The sequence below is a fragment of the Panicum virgatum genome, chromosome 8K (genome assembly GCF_016808335.1).
Source record: "Panicum virgatum strain AP13 chromosome 8K, P.virgatum_v5, whole genome shotgun sequence".
NCBI lineage: Eukaryota > Viridiplantae > Streptophyta > Magnoliopsida > Poales > Poaceae > Panicum > Panicum virgatum.
The window spans coordinates 50,283,079-50,303,325 of NC_053143.1; the positions used below are offsets into that span (position 1 = coordinate 50,283,079).

General features: G+C 44.1%; 1 long non-coding RNA gene across 6 annotated transcripts; it reads right to left on the reverse strand.

The window, feature by feature from the left end:
* Window positions 1-1,789: 1,789 nt before the first annotated feature.
* On the reverse strand, window positions 1,790-16,489 carry LOC120645066. 6 transcript variants are annotated; one of them, XR_005664112.1, is made up of 11 exons: window positions 16,321-16,487; window positions 16,140-16,226; window positions 15,452-15,505; window positions 8,856-9,097; window positions 8,542-8,758; window positions 7,924-8,296; window positions 7,747-7,837; window positions 7,295-7,579; window positions 7,050-7,203; window positions 6,470-6,745; window positions 1,790-1,824 (listed from the first exon to the last, which is right to left on the reverse strand). It is a non-coding gene; the product is annotated as an uncharacterized LOC120645066 (long non-coding RNA). The 6 variants fall into 6 exon arrangements; XR_005664111.1 differs by lacking the exon at window positions 1,790-1,824 and adding an exon at window positions 4,683-4,974; XR_005664109.1 differs by lacking the exon at window positions 1,790-1,824 and adding an exon at window positions 4,683-5,051.
* Window positions 16,490-20,247: the final 3,758 nt, after the last annotated feature.

The following is a 20,247-nucleotide window of genomic DNA, read 5'->3' on the forward strand; positions in this document are numbered from 1 at the left end:
GTGGATAATAAAAATCAAACTGCAGCACAAGAATGGAACTCGCAGATCTTTGCAAGATTCCTAGTCTGTTTTTGCCTTTGTTCTCTGCTACTTTCTCCCGTCACAGCATTATCACTTGTTAAATCCCACTTTAGGAAAAACTTGAGCCTCCCTATATCCCAAGTTGTCATTTTCTTTGAATCCCGAGCAACATCACGCTCAAGCAACGTCATGTTGGATATATAGTACGACAATAGGATGCCACAAACACCATCCTACCAGCCCATAGTTATCCTTTTCTTTTCCTATTATTGTAATCCCAGTGCCAACCTTCACCAAGAATAGCTACACCAGCAGCCACCTGAACGCACGCCACATTCCAACTTCAGGCGTCAGCTGCATGACTGGCTACCCTGACGTCAGACAATGAATGGCACTTGCCGGCCTACCTCGCCTCGGATGCGGCTGCCTGCAGCAGTTCTTAAATAATAAATAGGGATGGAAACGGTAAGAAAATTGAAAAATGGATATCCGAGATATCCGGATCCGTTTCCATACGTATCCGATCCGTTTCCATCCTAAGGGATGGGAACCGGAAGGGAACAGGAAAACGGATATCCGAGATATCCGAATTCATTTCTATACGTATCCGATCCGTTTCCACCCTTAATAATAAATACTGAATTGGCAATGGGACCGCGGAACGTGCGTTCAGACGTACTCCGTTCCAAATTATAAGTTATTTATTTTTTTCTACTACAAATTTGATCATTTATTTTATTTAAAAATTTATGCAAAATATCATTTTTTGTTGTAACTCCTTATCGATACAAGTTCTTCAAAAATAATATAAATCTATTATATTAATAAGGGAGTGTTAAAAGAAGCCACCACGTTCGCCGAGAGGGTCTAGAAATTCCCAATGTAATCTGAAAAAGAGAAGAATTTGCACCGTCGGATTTTATGAAGATCTAACGATCCAAATTAATCTATTATATTAATAAAGGAGTGTTAAAAGAAGCCACCACGTTCGCCGAGAGGGTCTAGAAATTCCCACGTTAATCTGAAAAAGAGAAGAATTTGCACCGTCGGATTTTATGAAGATCTAATGGTCTAAATTAATTAAAAGAGTCCATATTAAATTTAGAGGTGTAGAAATTCCCATGTTAATCTAAAAAAGAGAAGGATTTGCACCATCGGATTCTATTAAAATCTAACGGTCTAAATTAATTAGAAGAGTCCATATTAAATTTAGGGGTCTAGAAATTCACACGTTAAACTAAAAAGAGAAGGATTTGCACCGTCGGATTTTATGAAGATCTAACGGTTCAAAGTAATCATAAAAATCCATGTTAATTCAATAAAGATGCAGCGAGAGCTGTCTTCTACGTGCGGGGATGTGTTTCCAGGTGGCCGGGAGGTTGCTTCAGTGCTTCGCAGGACGGCTCGCTTGATCTGGTGGGAGGCATGTGTGCATCACTGAAACAGACCGAGTTCCCGAGAGGAGAACCCGACTCTCTGTATCGTCGTGGTAGTCCCTGGATCGGTAGCTATCACATACAGAACTCATTTCAATCGAATATTACAGATATAACTCACGTTTACAACATCACATGGATTTAATTATTACATAATCCAAAGGATTGTACTACGATTTTCAGAGTACAAGCCCCTTGGGCTAAAAGAAAACAAACAGAAAGCGGAAACGGTGTCTAGTCTTCTGGGCAACTTCATCTTCACGAATTCTCTCCACAGGCAGCTCGGAGTGTAGCTCGGGCCATCCTTCACATCTTTTTTTCTTCATCGTCCTGTCGACTCCTTCACTCGGATCCTGCATCTATCAGGCTATCCCCAATGACGGGATAGGTTCACGTCACCATCCGTATGCAAACTTTATGTGGATGCAAACGGTATAAGAGTAATGCCAAGGATAGGCTGTGGTTTCTTATGCAAGCAATATATGTATAAGTCATCCAAATCACCTTTCAACACGGGCAGCCCCGGCAACCCAGACTCCCGGTCTCCTATCTTCCACTACAACTGTCTCAACCCTAGGTCGGTGCGGAAACTCCCTCTCCCCGCACCTCAGCTGCTATCGCGGGCGTTCCCGGTCCACCGCGACGCGGTGAGGACCATAGCAGGGCTGGGTTGTCGAGGCGGAGTTGGAACGCGATGGTGGTGCAGCAAGCACGCCATATGCATCGCGCTAGGTGTGCGTGGGCTTGGACTGGTGGCTGCCTGCAAGGTGTTCGATGAAATGCCCAAAAGAGCTGGCCTTGCGACGATGCGGCTGTGTTCATGTCCAGGAGGTCGTGGCAAGGCTCGGTTTCTCTATGGCTGTGCGTGTGCGTGTTGTGGTGTTGGAAAAAGGGCGACCTTGGGCGGTTTCCATGAGCTTGCGCGTCGGGCATGGCCATGGCAAGGCCATGGCGTGGCCACGGCGGTGGTGCAACGCCACGAGGACAAACGACGGCGGTCTGCAGGGTGGAACGTGGCGCGTTGGGTCCCTGTAAGTGGAAAAGATAGGACAGGGTGCTATGGCTTTCTACAGACGGTTCATCGGCATGTCGCCGGCAACACACAGGGACTGGAACGGAGGCTAGGAAAGGCGACCTACCGATTCAGGTTGGGGACGACGAGAACGACGCAGTGACGAGGTGAGGCCGGGCGAGGTCGCAGCCGTGCCGTGCCGAGCTGCTGCGTTGACGACGGCGTACGGGGCGCAGGCATGGTGAAGGGGCTCCGGTGGCGACGTCCTCGTCACGCCCGGCCCTGGGCGCAGCAGCGGCGTCCCTGGGTGTCGGCGTCGCCGGGCGGCGGCTCCTCCTCCTTGGCTTGACGACGATGGCGGCGATGTGGTCCAGCGCGTCCTCCTCCTTCTCCCCTGCTTCTTCTTTTCCCCCTCACGACCCTCTCTTCCTCTCTGTTCCAAGAAGCGGCGGCGGCTTGGGGGAAGAGGAACTCGGGGCCTAGGGTTCCGAGGGCGGCTGCAGCGGGTCTTTTAGGCGACTGGCTAGGGCACGGACGCCGATGGACGGCTGGGGCAGCTCGGCGCGGACACCCGGGACGCGTGGCTCGCATCTAGCTGCGGCGCGGGGGATTGGGCTTGGCGCTGGGCGAGCAGGCGGTCAAGGGAGCAGGGGAAAAGCAAAAAGAGGCGATTCAGGCGGGCAGGTGCTAGCTGGGTGGCGCCTCCACCGATTTGGCGTGGAGTGGGGAGGGCGCGCGCGCGGTGCCGCGCTGGCGGAGTCGGGGAAAAGGCGAGACAGAGGAGGAAGAGGAACAGAGGAGGGCGGCTGCCAGGTGGGGTCCGCCTGTAAGCGATACAAGGAGGAGAGGTGGCGTGGGGGTCTGTTGGGCTGGTTGTGTTGGGCCGCGGGGTAGGTTCTTGGGCCGTGCAGAGTGGGCTGCGAGGCAGGCCAAAAGGGCAACTGGGTCAAGTTGTGTGCAGGCCTCTTATGGCCTTTGGGCTGAACCGGGTTTTGGGTCGACGCTAGGTCTAGGTGGGTTGGGCTAGACCGAACTGGGTCGGGTTTGGTCTCGCGGTCTGGGTCACGGATTTAATTTGAATGGATCATTTCAAATTAAATCCCACACAACATGATTAGCATTTGAATTTAAATTGAGGGGCACACCTCAATTTAAATTCCACGCAATTTTCAAGCAAGAAAAACAAACCCAAATCGAATTCGAGTAAACAAGGTAGAGCCAATAAAATTCAAGTAACTCCAAATATTTTCACACTAGCAAAAATAATTCCTTAATTCAAATCAAAGTTTTAATTTACTAGGAATTTAGAGAGGTATAATTCCTACTTAGATGAATTATTTACAGCACCAACACAAAAAAAATTGAAATCCACATTTTTCGACTTTATAACATTCCGGAAAAATCCGGGATATTACAATCACACTGTTTCATACTGGTGCCACAAAACCACACGAGAGGACAACGGTGTTGCAGCGGCGAGCTAATAAGGCAGACGGGAACGGGAGGATGCACGCGGCATGTGTGCATCATGCATTCATGTGTGCATCTGCACGCTTGCCGCCCTGAAGAACAAGCCCAGCTGCGGCAGTGAGCGGGATTGGATTGATTGCCGAGAGCCCGAGACACACACGGACGGGCCGCACACACGGGCAACAAGAGTTCATGCAGCCGCAGCACAGCAGTAGGCAGTCCCAGTATGGCGGATGCAGCAAAACAATGGAGGGGCCTAAGCTCCTCCCTCCTCAATCTCTCCATTTTTTCTTATGGTTGACGTGAAATCCGGTCAACACATCGAATGCGCTAGATCGTGCGGGTCGCGAACAGACCGAATCACCGTGAGGCTGCGCAGACTGGTTTAGCTACCCTGTCAAATCGGATTCCTCGGGTTTGGCCTAGATCGATCGTTTGATAGGGGATAACTACCACGCTTATGTGATAGAGGACGGTTAAGTTTACTTATAAACCAGTAAAAGGATAACTAACACACTTACGTGATGAAAAATAACTACAATTATTAAAATATTTCATATACCATAACATATTATTTACCTATGTGTACTTGGAAAGAGACCAGTCAATAAATAAAATAAAGGTATATGGAGTTCACCCATGACAACATAACCTGGCTTGGCTTAACACAATTATTAAAATATTTCATATTCTATAGCATATATATATATATATATATATGTACTTGAAAAGGTACCGATCAATAAATAAAATTATAGGACTCGGATAAGAAAAAGATTCCAGCCAAGTAAATAAATAGATGACCAACTAGCATATTTCAAACAACAACATAACCTATGAGGCATTTTGCACATCTTGATCGCTTGCGTTCCTGCGCCAGGTTGTTTTGATTTCTTTCTCGGCCGATACTCCACTTCCCAAGAATTCAAGTCGCTCGCTGCGCATCCCAGCCGGAGCCGTGGCGTGTCCTAGCCGGAGCCGCCGTGCTGTTGCCGCAGCCTTGTGGGCAAACGCCGCACGACATGACCGGAGCAGCTGCTCCAATCACACGCCAACAAAAAACATGAGCCTGCAGCCGACAGGATAACCCTGGGAGGACTCGGGCAGTCGAGCTACACAGTGAATTTCTCCATGAAGGGCATCTGATGCGGAAAATGCTAACCGATTTCAAATGTATGGATAAAGAAAATGTGAGAGGGAAAAATCAGCAGAAATAGCTGGAGAAATTAGAAGTCCAAGAAAAATATTAGAGACACCTGCAAAACACACCTGGAAATATCCATTGCTGATATGACACAACTCTAAAGTGGGCTAATTTATGTGATGAGATGAGCCAAGAAAAATAAAACAAAAATCAAAGTGAAAAAAAACCAGGGCTGGCCCAAATAAAAAACTTTATCCATCTAAACTTCTTAAAGAAACATTTATATATTAATATACCATATATATAAAAGATTTTGCAAAGAAAGGCTAAATAAAGATTCAAAATATTATAAGGCATAAATTAAAGCAAGTTAAAAGTTGTAGCCTTCTGCAACATCACTACCACATTTATATAAATATATATTTAATAACTACATATAAAAAACTTTGTAAAAGAAGAAAATGTATTCAAGGTGACCACATCTTACAATTAACCATCGGACTTACATGCTAAAAAATGCACCAATGTTCAAGGCGATCCAATATTAAAATCAATCTCCAAATTGAGACATTAAAAGGTATATGAGAATATGCCAAAGGGATATAGAAAAAAAATGAAAATTCAATATCATTCCGTCAAGAAAAATTATAAAAAACTAGCTACTCGCGCTATTAGCGCGGGCCACCTTGCTAGTTTAACAATATTTGAACAAATTTTCTAAATAAAACGAGTGGTCAAATTTGGTGTCAAAAAAGTTAAACGAGACTTTATTTGAAACTGAGGGAGTGCTAACGTGACGCTAGTTTGGGATGGTTTTTGCACGACGACTTGACCCCGCGCGGCCACCAACCGGCGGCGCAAGGCGTTATTGGGCTTCACCTCGAGACACTCTATTTAATGTAGGCCCTGACGAGGCATTGCATGTCAATCCGGAACTGTACATGTGAACACTGATAAACTATACTTGCCCACCATGTGATTGTGATCGTCGGTTTCCAATAATCAACAACACCCCGCAAGGTGCTTTCTGGATCAGGATATGGTGGTAGCCCAGTAATCGTTCAGAACAGGGAGCAAATTAAAGCAGGGATGCCCATGCTCGGTATATGATTGGAAAATTTCGGATTTCGACACGTAATCCTAGCGCCCACCTCAATCGCCCAAGTTAGTAAGGATGGGCATGGGTCAGTTGGGCGTTCGAGCAGGGCTGGGTCTATAATTTTAAGGGTCTCCGGGCAAGCAAAAAGATAAGGATCCGTTAAACTAATTTTTAGTGTCAAAATTACAATATGTAGTATGAATAATAAAAATTACTTTGCAATTATGTATAGCTCATAAAATATAACAATAGTGTAACAAAAAACTAATAATAACTATTATGATTACCTCAAATAAAAATATAATACTTCAGTTCCTTGTAAAAAACTGACTTCGGACATTTCTTGATGCAAAATCTACAAGAACTGTATCCAGATTAAGTGTCATCCAAAATATCCTTTTCAATGCTACACATAGCCAAGCCATTCAATCTTTCTTGTAACATAGTTGATCTTAAACAATTTCTCAACAGTTTCAATTTGGATAAACTTCTTCCGGCTTATGCTACTGTCACTGGAATAGTTAAGAGAATCCGATAAGCCATGGAGATATTTGGATAGCAATCTGCAATTTTAACAAACTGAAGAATCTCAGTTGATGACATCAATTCTTCTAGCAAAGATGCTTGCAATACTTTTAATTCAGAGAAAAAAAATCATCCAAATCAACATCAGCCATGTTATCTTGAGAAAAAGACTACACAAAACTAGTGCAACACTTTCGTAGATTATTATCATCCAAGGACTTCAGATTTACCGAGATAAATAAGAAACCAAATATTTTTTCAAACTTCTATAGCTGTTCCTCACTGCTGCACTTCGTGTTCTCATTCTTACATCAAAACGTATCAGTTGTCGAGTTCAATTACCTGTAAGAAAACAGCTGGACCTCCTTCACAATAATTCACTGTGGATTAATATGTACAAGTATCAAGTCACTATCATACTTGCATTTGCTGTTAATGCTGCAAGGCGACTCTTTAGGCCTGCTGGAACTTCCTTTCCTAAATCACTGTAAAGATTCTGCAGGAAAGAAAATATCATTGTTAAGAAGACTAATTAGGAGCTTCCTGTCCTAATGCATTGGAGGTCAAAATTGAAATTAGATTTGTACCAATATCAAGTCATTGGTTAGTTCGCCTAACTGGTCAACACGCTCATGTAAGCCCCTATTTGCTTGCTGCAATTGTCGATTTTCTTCAGCCATGCTTCGATAAGATGCTGAATTTGATGATGCAACAGATTTTTCCTTAGCAGCAGACAGAACATCAGCCTTTTTAACAGCACCATTTGCAATGGCTACGCGTCCATGGCGCATTCCACCAGAAATTTTATACAATACTTTTCCATCCAACTCTTGCTGTCCAGAATTTTCTGTAGACTTTGCAGCATAGTCATCCTATATATAAAGCAAAAGATATCCTTAATGAAAAGTTGCATGCATCTGAACAAGTTTGGAATAGTAGCAACAATTGAAGTTGTAACATGCTTGAGAACTGGAAACACATTCAAATAATTGGTACTGAACAGTTTGGAACAATAGCAACAATTGAAGTTGTACCATACCACAATCTTTTGTGCTTTGCGGCTAACCATTGGAGCAGTTCGGCCATTTGATCCATATTTTTAATGTAAACTCAGGGCCAAATTTTTCACCCTACAACATAAGTAATTGAGTGAGCATTGGAAGTATCAATTTTCTTCAAAATCCCATAGACAAAAGAAAAAAAAAAGACCACATACCAGAATTTGCCTTGTCTCCCCAAATGGTCTGGATCCTCCATGATTGATTTTGAGCAATATCATCTGAAGAAAAGCGAGATTCCTGGCCTCTCTTTCGTTTTTTGAGGAAATTTTCTGAGCACCAATAACGACAAAGCTTAGGCCATACAGCATTACTACACCATTTCTGTTTGCCATCCAAATATTCTTCATAATTAAGCTCTATTGGCCGTGCCAGCTTGTCATCTATTTTCTGGTTCAACTTCTTCATGTAGTACACCTTGACAGCATCAACTCGAGCCTGGTACATCATGTCCTTCACCCTTTTCTTTAGATAGGTGTCAAGAACACGGTCAGCTTCTTCCTCTTTTCCTATATTGACCTCAAATAAACGCTACATGTGGAAAAACATGTCAAATGTCAAGTGCAAACAAACTTGAATTAAACAGATATGTACTACAATTATAAAATTTGAGGTCTTATGTATCAAATAATCCTAACTAATTAGCTGTTACAGATTTTTATTGAGAATGATTATCATGTGCCAAGAGTATAAAATATATAAATTAAATCAAGGTATCTTAGTGAACAATGACAGCAACACTTTTCGAGTAGCCTGCCAAAATACATGTTACTTACCCAAAATTCAGAAAGCACACGGTCGCCTGCTGTTTGTCCCAAATCATCCTTTCTCGATAGGAAGTAATCAGCCCACTCTAGTGCCGGACGGGTCCTAAGGACTACACCATGCTCATTCTTGTCCTGCACCAAGCCCGGGTATTCTCTCTTGATAATGACCACAAGTTGAGAAGTGTACTTGTAGCTCGACCCACGACGATCGAGATATTCAAATTGCCTATACAGCAGTGCATAATATAGGTCAGTAGTTATTATTAAATGACTCACATGTAAATAAATATGCTGCATTATTGTTAACACAATTTTGTACTCACATGTCACCAAGTGGTTCGAGGAGCACCTTTCGGCCACGGACTGGCATTTTTAACTTTGTTAGGCACCCCTGCTTCCTCCCTCTTTGCTTATCTCCATGTATAGAACTCATAGGTCCTGAATCTTTAATCCTTTGGGAGGGATTACCAGCAGCTGTTGTCCTTTGGGAGGCACCATCACATGAGTTCGTATGGGAAGTGTTCCTTTTTGACTGAACATTGCTGTGTCGAAAGCTACTCACCATCTGCACTAGGGAATTAAAGTGTTAAAATATCAATGTATTAAGTTATCCCATGTTTGCTGCCTATAACACAATATTAGAAGAACATACTCAAAAAAATCATCCATCTCAGATATGTTAGTGAATATGTACAAGAGAGCAGCCTTGTACTCTTCGCTTGAGAGCTCACGGGTACCTCGTGGGCTAATACATCGACCCGGGTACTGAAAAACTTCAAGGTCACATACAGTTTCAAATGCGGAGGCACCATCATCATAACGAGGCATCTTGTTTTTAATTGACCGAGCGCTAGCTTTAAAACATAAGGATAGATGATTTGTAGCCTCTTCAACTAGAGAAGCCTCAACAATGCAACCCTCAACACGTGCCTTATTTCTTACTTTCTTCTTAAGTTTGTAGATAAACCTACGCATTGAGAAAAATATATCACACATAACTGGATTATGTACACAGAATTTTTACTGCTATAGTACTGATTTTCAGATTTACCTCTCATATGGATACATCCAACGGGCTTGGAAGGGACCTCCTAATCGTGCCTCATAGGGTAAATGGATGATTAAATGTTGCATAGGATTGAAAAAACCAGGAGGAAAGATCTTCTCTAGTTTGCAAAGAAGCACCGGAACATTACATTCTAGGGAGCGAACAACATCTTTACTAAGCTCTTTAGAACACAATTGCCGATAGAAAAAACTGAGCTCAGCCAAAGAATGCCATATATGCTCCGAGAGAAATCCACGGAATGCAACAGGGAGTAAACGTTCAACAAAGATGTGATAGTCATAACTCCGCCTATGCTGACTGGAAGACTCTCTCTCTCCTGAGTCGTCTCAGCATAGCCGGTCCCAAGCCCGGGTAAAGGAGGAGGGTTGTGTTAGGTTTTGGCAAACCAGCATAAAAAATAGCCACTCTAATGGATTTGAAACCCACAAAAAACTCGTTGGGGCGTAACCCTCTTAGCGACGCGCTACATCGGAACCCGGGTGTGGTGATAAATGGGCAAGGGCCGGGTCGCCATCCCCCCAAGGGCGCGTCGGATCGTGACCTGGGTACGATGATAAGTGAGCAAGGGTCGGGTCGTCACCTGAATGGTGCGCTACATTTACGCCCGGGTGTAGTGAAAAATGAGCAAGAGTCTTCGCACTTCCCTCGACGGGTGCGAAGGGTAAGGAAGCTAGCCGAGCCAACTAAGATTCGTATAGGTAGCTGGAACGTAGGGTCCCTAACGGGTAAGTTGCGAGAACTAGTTGATGCAGCAATTAGGAGGCGTGTAAATATTCTATGCGTTCAGGAGACTAAATGGAAGGGCCAGAAGGCGAAGGAGGTTGAGGATACTGGCTTCAAGCTTGGGTACACAGGAGCAACTCCGGGTAGGAATGGTGTAGGCATCTTGATTGATAGGAGCCTTAAGGATGGAGTCGTAGAGGTTAGAAGGCAAGGCGACCGGATTATCCTAATCCGGTTGGTAGTTGAGATTCGGTTTTGAATGTGATCAGTGCCTATGCCCCTCAGGTAGGCCTTAGTGAGAGCACCAAGATGCAGTTCTGGGAAGATCTAGATAGCATGGTTAGTACTGTGCCTACCAGCGAGAAACTCTTCATAGGAGATCTCAACGGCCATGTGGGTGCGTCTAATATAGGGTTCGAGCGAGTGCACGGGGGTTTTGGGTATGGTAGCAGGAGTCAAGAGGAGGAGGATGCGTTGAACTTCGCGTTAGCCTACGACTTGTTGATAGCGAATATCGTGTTTGAGAAGAGGGAATCCCATCTTGTGGCGTTTCGTAGTGGACAACACTCGAGCCAGATCGACTTTATCCTTGCTAGGAGGGAGGATAGACGTGATTGCTTAGATTGTAAGGTGATACCTTAAGGAAAGGATGCTAGGTGAGGAGCCTTGGGAAGGAGAAGACGCAGATAACATGTGGCTAAAGATGGCAACATGTGTTCGGAAGGTGGCCTCAGAGGTGTTTGGCGTGAGTAGGGGAGGCAAACATGAGGGGAAAGACACCTGGTGGTGGAATGACGAGGTGCAAAGGGCTATTAAGGAGAAGGAGTGTTTCAAGTGCCTACAGCTTGACAAGAGTGCAGCCAACATCGAGGGCTATAAATTAGCGAAGGGGGTTGCAAAGCGAGCTGTGAGTGTAGCAAAGGGTAAGGCATATGATGACCTGTATCAGCGGCTAGGCACGAAAAAAGGGGAGAAGGGCATTTATAGGATGGCTAGGATCCGCGAGCGGAAGACAAGAGACATCAACCAAATCAAATGCATTAAGGATGGGACAGATCGACTGCTAGTGGAGGATGAGGAGATCATGGATAGATGGAGAGAGTACTTCGACAAGTTGTTTAATGGGGAGAGTGAGGGCCCTACCCTTGAGTTAGATGACTCTTTTGACGATACCAACAGACGTTTTGTGAAGAGAATTCATGAGGTAGAGATCGGGGAGGCTTTGAAGAGGATGAAGGGAGGTAAAGCGATGAGCCCTGATGGTATCCCCATTGAGGTGTAGAGATGCCTAGGAGATAGAGCAATAGTATGGTTAACTAAGCTTTTTAATCACATTTTTCGGTCAAACAAGATGCCGGAAGAATGGAGGAGAAGTATATTAGTACCTATCTTCAAAAACAAGGGCGATGTTCAAAGTTGTACTAACTACCGTGGGATTAAGCTAATGAGCCATACGATGAAGCTTTGGGAGAGGGTTATCGAGCATCGCCTAAGAAGAGTGACAAGTGTGACCCAAAACCAATTTGGGTTCATGCTTGGAAGGTCAACCATGGAGGCGATTTTCTTAATACGACAATTGATGAAGAGATATAGGGAGCAGAAGAAGGACTTGCACATGGTCTCCATTGACCTTGAGAAGGCATATGATAAAGTACCGAGAAATGTCATGTGGTGGGCTTTGGAGAAGCACAAAGCAAGGTTTTAAAAAATGCTAGACGCTAGGTGAACGCTAGCCTATGGTTTAGAGTTTTTTGTGATTAAACATAGATTAAACGTCTTTTGTGATTAAACGACACTGTGATTAAACGCAACGCTAGGCCAAAGATTAGAGTTTAATCAAGATTAAACGTATTTTTAAAATGTTTTTTAAAACAGGGGCACAAAGTCCCAACTAAGTACATTACCCTCATTAAGGATATATACAAGGATGCGACGACGTTTGTCCGGACATGTGATGGCAACACCACTGACTTTCCTATTAACATAGGCCTACACCAGGGGTCAGCATTGAGCCCTTATTTATTTGCTTTAGTGATGGATGAGGTCACAATGGATATACAAGGTGAGATCATTTGGTGTATGCTCTTTGCTGATGATGTGGTGTTAGTTGACGAGAGCAAGGCAGGGGTTAATAGGAAGTTAGAGCTGCGGAGACACAAGTTAGAGTCGAAAGGGTTCAGACTTAGTAGGACCAAGACCGAGTATATGATGTGCGATTTCAGCGCGACTAGGCATGAGGGGGGAGACGTTAGTCTAGATGGGCAAGTGGTGGTCCAGAAGAATACTTTTCGGTATTTAGGATCAGTGCTACAAAAAGATGGCGACATTGATGAAGATGTTAGGCATAGAATTTCAGCTGGCTGGTTGAAATGGCGGCAAGCTTCTGGCATCCTTTGTGACAAGAGGGTGCCACAAAAGCTAAAAGACAAATTCTATAGGACAGCAATTCGTCCGGCGATGTTATACGGTGCTGAATGTTGGCCTACAAAAAGGCGACATGTCCAGCAACTGAGTGTAGCAGAGATGCGAATGTTGCGGTGGTTTTGCGGGCACACAAGGAGGGATAGAGTCCGGAACGAAGTTATTCGGGATAGGGTCGGGGTGGCACCAATTGAGGAGAAACTTACCCAGCATCGGCTGAGATGGTTTGGACATATCCAACGAATGCCTCCTGAGGCGCCAGTGCGTAATGGGGTTCTTGAGCGGGTCGATAATGTAAAGAGGGGTAGAGGTAGACCTAAACTGACGTGGGATGAGTCGGTTAAGAGAGACCTTAAGGATTGGAATATCTCTAAATAGATAGTTTTAGATAGGAGCGCTTGAAGACTAGCTATCAATGTGCCTGAACCTTGAACTTATTTCTTTCGGGTTTCATCTCTAGCCTACCCCAACTTGCTTGGGAAAAAGGCTATGTTGTTGTTGTTGTTGTTGTTGTTGTTGTTGTTGTAAAGATGTGATAGTCATGACTTTTTAGGCCTAGAATCTTCCTTTGCAATAGGTTAACACCACGTCTGATGTTTGCCGCATATGCATCAGGGAACTTCAAATCTTGAAACCATTGAAGGATGGTAATCTTGTCACTTTTGTCCTCAATGCAGAATGGAGCTCTTGGCTTATCCCACTTCCCATTGCTCTTTCTTACCAATTTCAAAGAAGGCCGGCTACAAATCTCAGCTTGATCTAGCCTAGCTTTTACATTATCTTTGGTCTTGTTTGGTATGCCAAAGCATGTGTTCCATACAGCTTCACCCAAATTTTTTTTCACTGTGCATCAAGTCAATGTTGTGTGAGAGCATTAACTTTGGAAAGTATGGAAGTGTTCGAAAGCAGCTCACAAAAGTCCAATTGTGCAGTTTACCAAAACTATTTGTATCAGCTACAAGATTGTGCACTTGAGCATGCATTTCCTCCCCTGTTAAGCGCCTAGGCTGTTCCTCAAGCACCCGTGTGTTCTTACGAAATGCATTTGCTTGTTTTCTAAATGGGTGATTTTTAGGAAGGAAGCGTCTATGACAATCAAACCAGCAAGCCTTACGACCATGACGGAGTGTAAATCCTATGCAACCATATCCACATGGACATGCCAATCTTCCATGGGTGCTCCATCCAGCAAAGTCCCCATAAGCAAGGAAATCATGCACTGACCAAAGAAAAATTGCCCTCATTGGAAAGTTATGCTTCACTAAAGCATCCCATGTATTGAGCCCTCTCCACAGTTGATGAAGTTCATCAACTAATGGCTGCATTAGAATATTAAGTTTTGTACCAGGATGCTTAGGACCAGGGACAACAAGGGCAAGGAAAATATACTCAGGTCTTAGGAGCACACCTGGGGGAAGATTTAATGGAGTTACAAATACCGGCCAACAAGAGTATGTGGCAGCAGTCAAACTGAATGGTGTGAAACCATCAGTGGCAACAGCAAGCCTCACATTTCTTAAATCATTTCCGAAGTCTGGAAAGTCAATATCAAATTGCTGCCAAGCCTCTCCATCACAAGGGTGCTTCATTATACCAGATGTGAATCTATTGTGCGACTGCATTAGCTTGGAAGTTTCCACATGTCCATACAACCTTTGGAGTCTATCTGTAATAGGGAGGTACCGCAAAATTTTGCGTGCAACTTTCTTCTGACCTTCCTTATAGCGATTAGCATGACAAAAGTCACATATTTCTTTGTTCTCATTATCTTTGTAGAAAAGCATGCAGTTGTTGTAGCACACATCGATTTTGACATATGGCATATGAAGACGTCTAACATTTTCTTTGACCGGTAGAAATTTCGTGGCAACTTAGAATCTGAAGGAAGGAGTTCATGGATTATGTCTAAGACATCATCATAATGGGCAATTGACATATTGTACATTGACTTCACCGCAAGCAAGCGAGCTACTGCAGAAAGAGATGAATGATCTGTTTTCTCATGCACCTTTTCATCCGCACTAGCAACCATTCTATAAAAGGCTTGGGTAGAGGATGATGGCTCTTCATCTAGTGCTGGTGGACATTCTCCAACCAGATCAGATAGCATATGGTCCATATGATCAACTTCATTCAGACCCTCATCATTAGCTACAGGGCTACATTCATCATGACTAAAGACATTCTCACCATGCTCTGTCCATATTTCATAACCTTCTCTAAAACCATATTTACACAAGTGAATCTCTATAGTTTGCCTTTTGGGTCTAAAGTAGTTCCGACACAGGGCACAAGGACACTTAATGGTATCATTTTCAGCCACACCCGGTAAAGAGAATGCAAAATTCAAGAATTCAGTTGTTTGATAAATCCATTCGTTAGATGGTATCATGTTCGTGGCATTTCGAGTATCTCTGTGTTCGAAATCAGAAAAATGCATCTTATTAAGCTATCTCAACACATCTTTCAAACATAAAGCCAAAGCTTGTCCTATCATTCCAGAACAGAAGACACATATGCATACCAAGATAACAAATCTGAACAGATGGTTTATAATCAATGCAAAGATGAACATATATAGGGATTCAAAAAAGCTATATGCAGACAACCCATTACTACAGCAAAACAAAATGAGAACAATAATAAAAATATATGAATATTTAGTAGGTACAACACATTCAGAAATATACCACAAAGAAATTTTACCTTCAACCACAAGGATAATTCAAGCCTCTTCCTTGTGTGTAATCAGCTAATTGACTGCAACACAAATCCTCAGTACATGAGCAATTAAACATGTACCACACAAATAATTCACTATCAGTTGCAATGATGCTCAGCTATACAAAACCAGAACCTGATAGTATTTTCTTTATTGCCTAAATCTGAGTTGCTTTAAGAAGCTTAGCAATTTCATGTGTTACAGTAGTGCAACACAAGTCAGTGTGCAAAATAGTAAACTGGCACCCTCACATACACCTAAATAAACTATATGGTTCTCATTTAAAGACATATCAAAGAATCATGGTTATTTATTCTGCAACTGGTAAATGGCCAAGTGGCCAACTAACAAAGCACAAACAATAATCAAAGGAGCTTCATCTATCAATAGATTCAACAGAAAATACCATGGTAACAAAGAAATTAAGGCATTAGGAATTGAGGCATGGCATCTTAATAAAGGTCCAACGCGAAACACCATTAGGAACTACTTGTCTACCTGCATTCTCATTCATGTAAAAAGCCGACAAAAAAGCAATGACAAGCGGTGACTATCCTAACAATACTTTAAGTGCAGCAGACATATTATCCAAAAAAATATTAATTCAGATTTCATCAACATTGAGGACACAATTATGAAGCACCTTAAGGATTGCAAAATCAACATCAATACCTAAAGGATTGCAAATCTGGAATCTTTGGTCTGGTGATGTGCAGATCCAACAAATTGCCTTTACAGGTTGGGTTCCAGAGGCCTTAACTGCACTTGCAAAATCATGGTATATAGTGGTAACGTGAGACAAAATAGATCAAGACCATAATAAAAATCCTCAGATTAGGAGCGCTGGATAGACCTGGAGGCAGCGCCGGCACCTGGGAGTAGCGCCGTACCTGGGGGCGTCGGGGTTTGGCTGACCCTCGCTGCGGAGTGGCGCCCGGCGGTGTGGGCCCACAAAACCCTAGATGGGTGCGTCGGGTGTTGCTAGCAAAATGCAGAGGGAGGGGGGTGGGGGTGCGCGCGGCGGCTTTGGTGCGGACGCAGAAGAGAGGATGGAGGAAGCCAGGGAAGGACGGAGGGGTTTGGGATGGGGAGAAGAGAGAGAGGGTCAGTTGGGATGAGGAGAAGAGAGAGGGTCAGTTGACCTTTTTGTTTTAGCGTTGAAGTCTGGGGAGTGTTTTGGCCTGCCATGGCGCCAAACTTGGTGTGGTATTTCTCTGTTTTTTTAATTTACACTGCTACCGCCTGTGTTGACTGGAAGTTTTTTTTAATCGTTTCAACATAGCCGGTCCCAAGTCCGAATAAAAGAGGAGAGTTGCGGTAGTTTTTGACAAACCAGCGGAAAAAAAAGCCACTCTAATAGATATGAAACCCATAAGAAACTTGTTGGAGCGTAAGCCTCTAAGCGACGCGCTACATTAGAATCCGGGTGTGGTGTTAAATGGGCAAGGGCCGGGTCGTCACCCCAAGGGCGCGTCGTATCGCGACTTGGGTACGATGATAAATGAGCAAGGGTCGGGTTGTCACAGCCTGAGTGCCGTGCTACATCTACACCTGGGTGTAGTGAAAAATGAGTAAGGGTCTTCGCACTTCCCTCGACGGGTGCGAAGGGTAAGGAAGCTAACTGAGCCAACTAGGATTCGTATTCGATGGGTGCGAAGGGTAAGGAAGCTAGCTGAGCCAACTAGGATTCGTATAGTTAGCTGGAACGTAGGGCCCCTAACGGGTAAGTAAGGATTTGCATATGGCCTTTATTGACCTAGAGAAAGCGTAAGACAAAGTACCAAGAAATATCATGTGGTGGGCCTTGGAGAAGCACAAAGTCCCAACTAAGTACATTACCCTCATCAAGGATATGTACAAGGATGCGATGACGTCTGTCCGGACATGTGATGGCGACACTACTGACTTTCCTATTAATATAGGCCTACATCAGGGGCAGCATTGATCCCTTATTTATTTGGATGAGGTCACAAGGGACATACAATATGATATCACTTGGTGTATACTCTTTACTGATGATGTGGTACTAGTTGACGAGAGTAGGGCAGGGGTTAATAGAAAGTTAGAGTTGTGGAGACGCACGTTAGAGTCGAAAGGGTTCAGACTTAGTAGGACCAAGACCGAGTACATGATGTGCGATTTCAGCGCGACTAGGCATGAGGGTGGTGACGTTAGTCTCGATGGGCAAGTGGTGGTCCAGAAGGATACTTTTTGGTATTTAGGATCGATGCTACAAACGGATGGCGACATTGATAAAGATGTTAGACATAGAATCTCAGTTGGCTGGTTGAAGTGGCGTCAAGCTTCTGGCGTCCTCTGTGACAGGAGGGTGCCACAAAAACTAAAATGTAAGTTCTATAGGAAAGTGATTCGTCCAGCGATGTTATACAGTGCTGAATGTTGGCCTACAAAAGGCGACATGTTCAGCAACTGAATGTAGCAGAGATGCGGTTGTTGCGGTGGTCTTGCGGGTGCACAAGAAGGGATAGAGTCCGAAACGAAGTTATTTGGGAAAGAGTAGGGGTGGCACCAATTGAGAAGAAACTTACCCAACATCGGTTGAGATGGTTTGGACATGTCCAATGGAGGCCTCCTGAGGCGCCGGTACGTAGTGGGGTTCTAAAGTGTGTCGATAAGATAAAGAGGGGTAGAGGTAGACCTAAACTGACTTGGGACGAGTCGGTTAAGAGAGATCTTAAGGATTGGAATATCTCTAGAGATGTAGTTTTGGATAGGAGGGCTTGGAGACTAGCTATCAACGTGCTTGAACCGTGATCTTTTGGGGTTTTTTGGGTTTCATCTCTAGCCTACCCCAACTCGCTTGGGACAAAAGACTATGTTGTTGTTGTACCGAATTGTTGCACGGAAAAGGTGGCAGCACTAGCAAAATGTTGGCGCGCTGCCACACAGTAGGCTCATTTTCCTGTGTGCTGCACTTAAATCTGCAGATAAATCCTAATATTACTGTGTGTTCTATGAAAACCGACAGAGTTATTAATATTTCCCTGTGAGTGCCATGAACCCACAGGTTAATTGCAATTTCCCTGTGAGGATTTGTGGTACCGTCAGAAAAGATGCCTGACACACAGGAAAAAAGTGATTTCCAGTAGTGAGCATCAGCAAGAATAGCAATTAACTCATTCTAAATATAATGGCCAAGATAATGATGATGGATTTCATTACTTTGAATACGCCTAATATGTTCTTGCATCGCAGGATCAAATTCAGTAATCATTTCAACTATGGCTAGAAAATTACCATTGTTACGATGATGAAGTTTCTCATTTGATCCTCGGAACGCTAGATTTTGTTTAGCAAGAAACTTAATAGCAGAAACTATTCTTACCAAGACCTGTCTCCGGCACTCCTTTTCCTTTGCAATTTCCTATTTCATTTCATAATCAATTGTTTGATTTTTGCTTAATCTAAGCTGAAGCTCATTCCATGTATTCATGTTTGTCAAATGCTCCACACTGTTCTCATGTGTTTTGAGTTTCTCACTGAGATGCTTCCTATCCCTTACTCCCTCCGACACTAACAATGACTTTGTCCTGATTTGATTGAACAACTTGCAGCAAAACAATAAACCTTATCGACAAGTTTAGAATAAATCAACCACTTTCTATCAACAAACTCACCATTAGATAATTTCCCTGGAGTAGTAAGCATAAGAAAAATGTCTGCCACTGGGATACTAGGGAATTGCAGATCCATTTCTCTAACAGGTCCTTTCTCAATTAAGGTATCTGTTCTGCTATTGTCAAAGTTGAATTGTCTTGTTCCTCAATATTTGCAGTTTCAGTATCATCTGAAGGATGTAAAGTGTCACCTCCTGGAGCCTTAGTATGATCATTGGCATCAACTTCAACATCTAAATTTTGTTCTACTGTAGCACCTTCATTGGTGTCGACTTCTACAACATATTTTCTGGCCCTGATCTTGCCTGGCTTCAGCACTACTTGAAGCTGGAAAAAACTTGTGGAGAGAACCCCTCTACTATTCTACGAGCTGATGTTCTTGTTTTCTTTTTTTTTTCTTTTTTGAGCACCTGACAATAGGCAACATCTAATATAAACAAATAAATACATTGAATTGGCGAACCATGTTCCGAGCACGCGATCTGGTTGAGCCTGCCGGCACAACCCGCAACATCTTCTTCGCGACGCGCTCATCATGCATTGCCTCCCCCAACTCGCGCAACTCTGCAGCGAAGGAGCCAATCCTCACAGCAAAGTCTTCCATCGACTCACCGTCCTTGAACGCCATGTTCTCGAATTGCTGAGGAGATGTTGTGCCTTGGCTTCTTGCACACGCACGTCTCCCATCCGCAGTGACTTGATCGCCGCCCAAGCCTCCTTGACCGTCTTCTTCGCGGCGAGCCCGGACTTCATCTCCGGCGGCACACCATGCAGGATAACAGCTAGCGCTTGTCGATCCTTGCTACGCTTGGTGGTGTCGCCTCTCCATGGCATCCTAGAGCTTCCATGCCCTCCAAGTTGACTTGTACCTCGAGCGCCCACTCGTGGTAGTTCGCCTTCGTCAACTTCAGGATTTCTCCTGTGACGGCGGTGCTGCGCTCCACCACGACCGTGCATGGCGAGCTGCTGGCATCACCCTTCTCACCACCACCGGGCATCGCCATCGCCGCCGGTGCTCTGCGTGGGATCACGTGCTTCTTCATCGTCGGCTCTCGTGGTGGACTGATAGAACCGCCATAGTGCATGCACCGGCTCTGATACCAAATGTTGGAGCTGCCCAAGACCAACAGCTAGCACAAGCA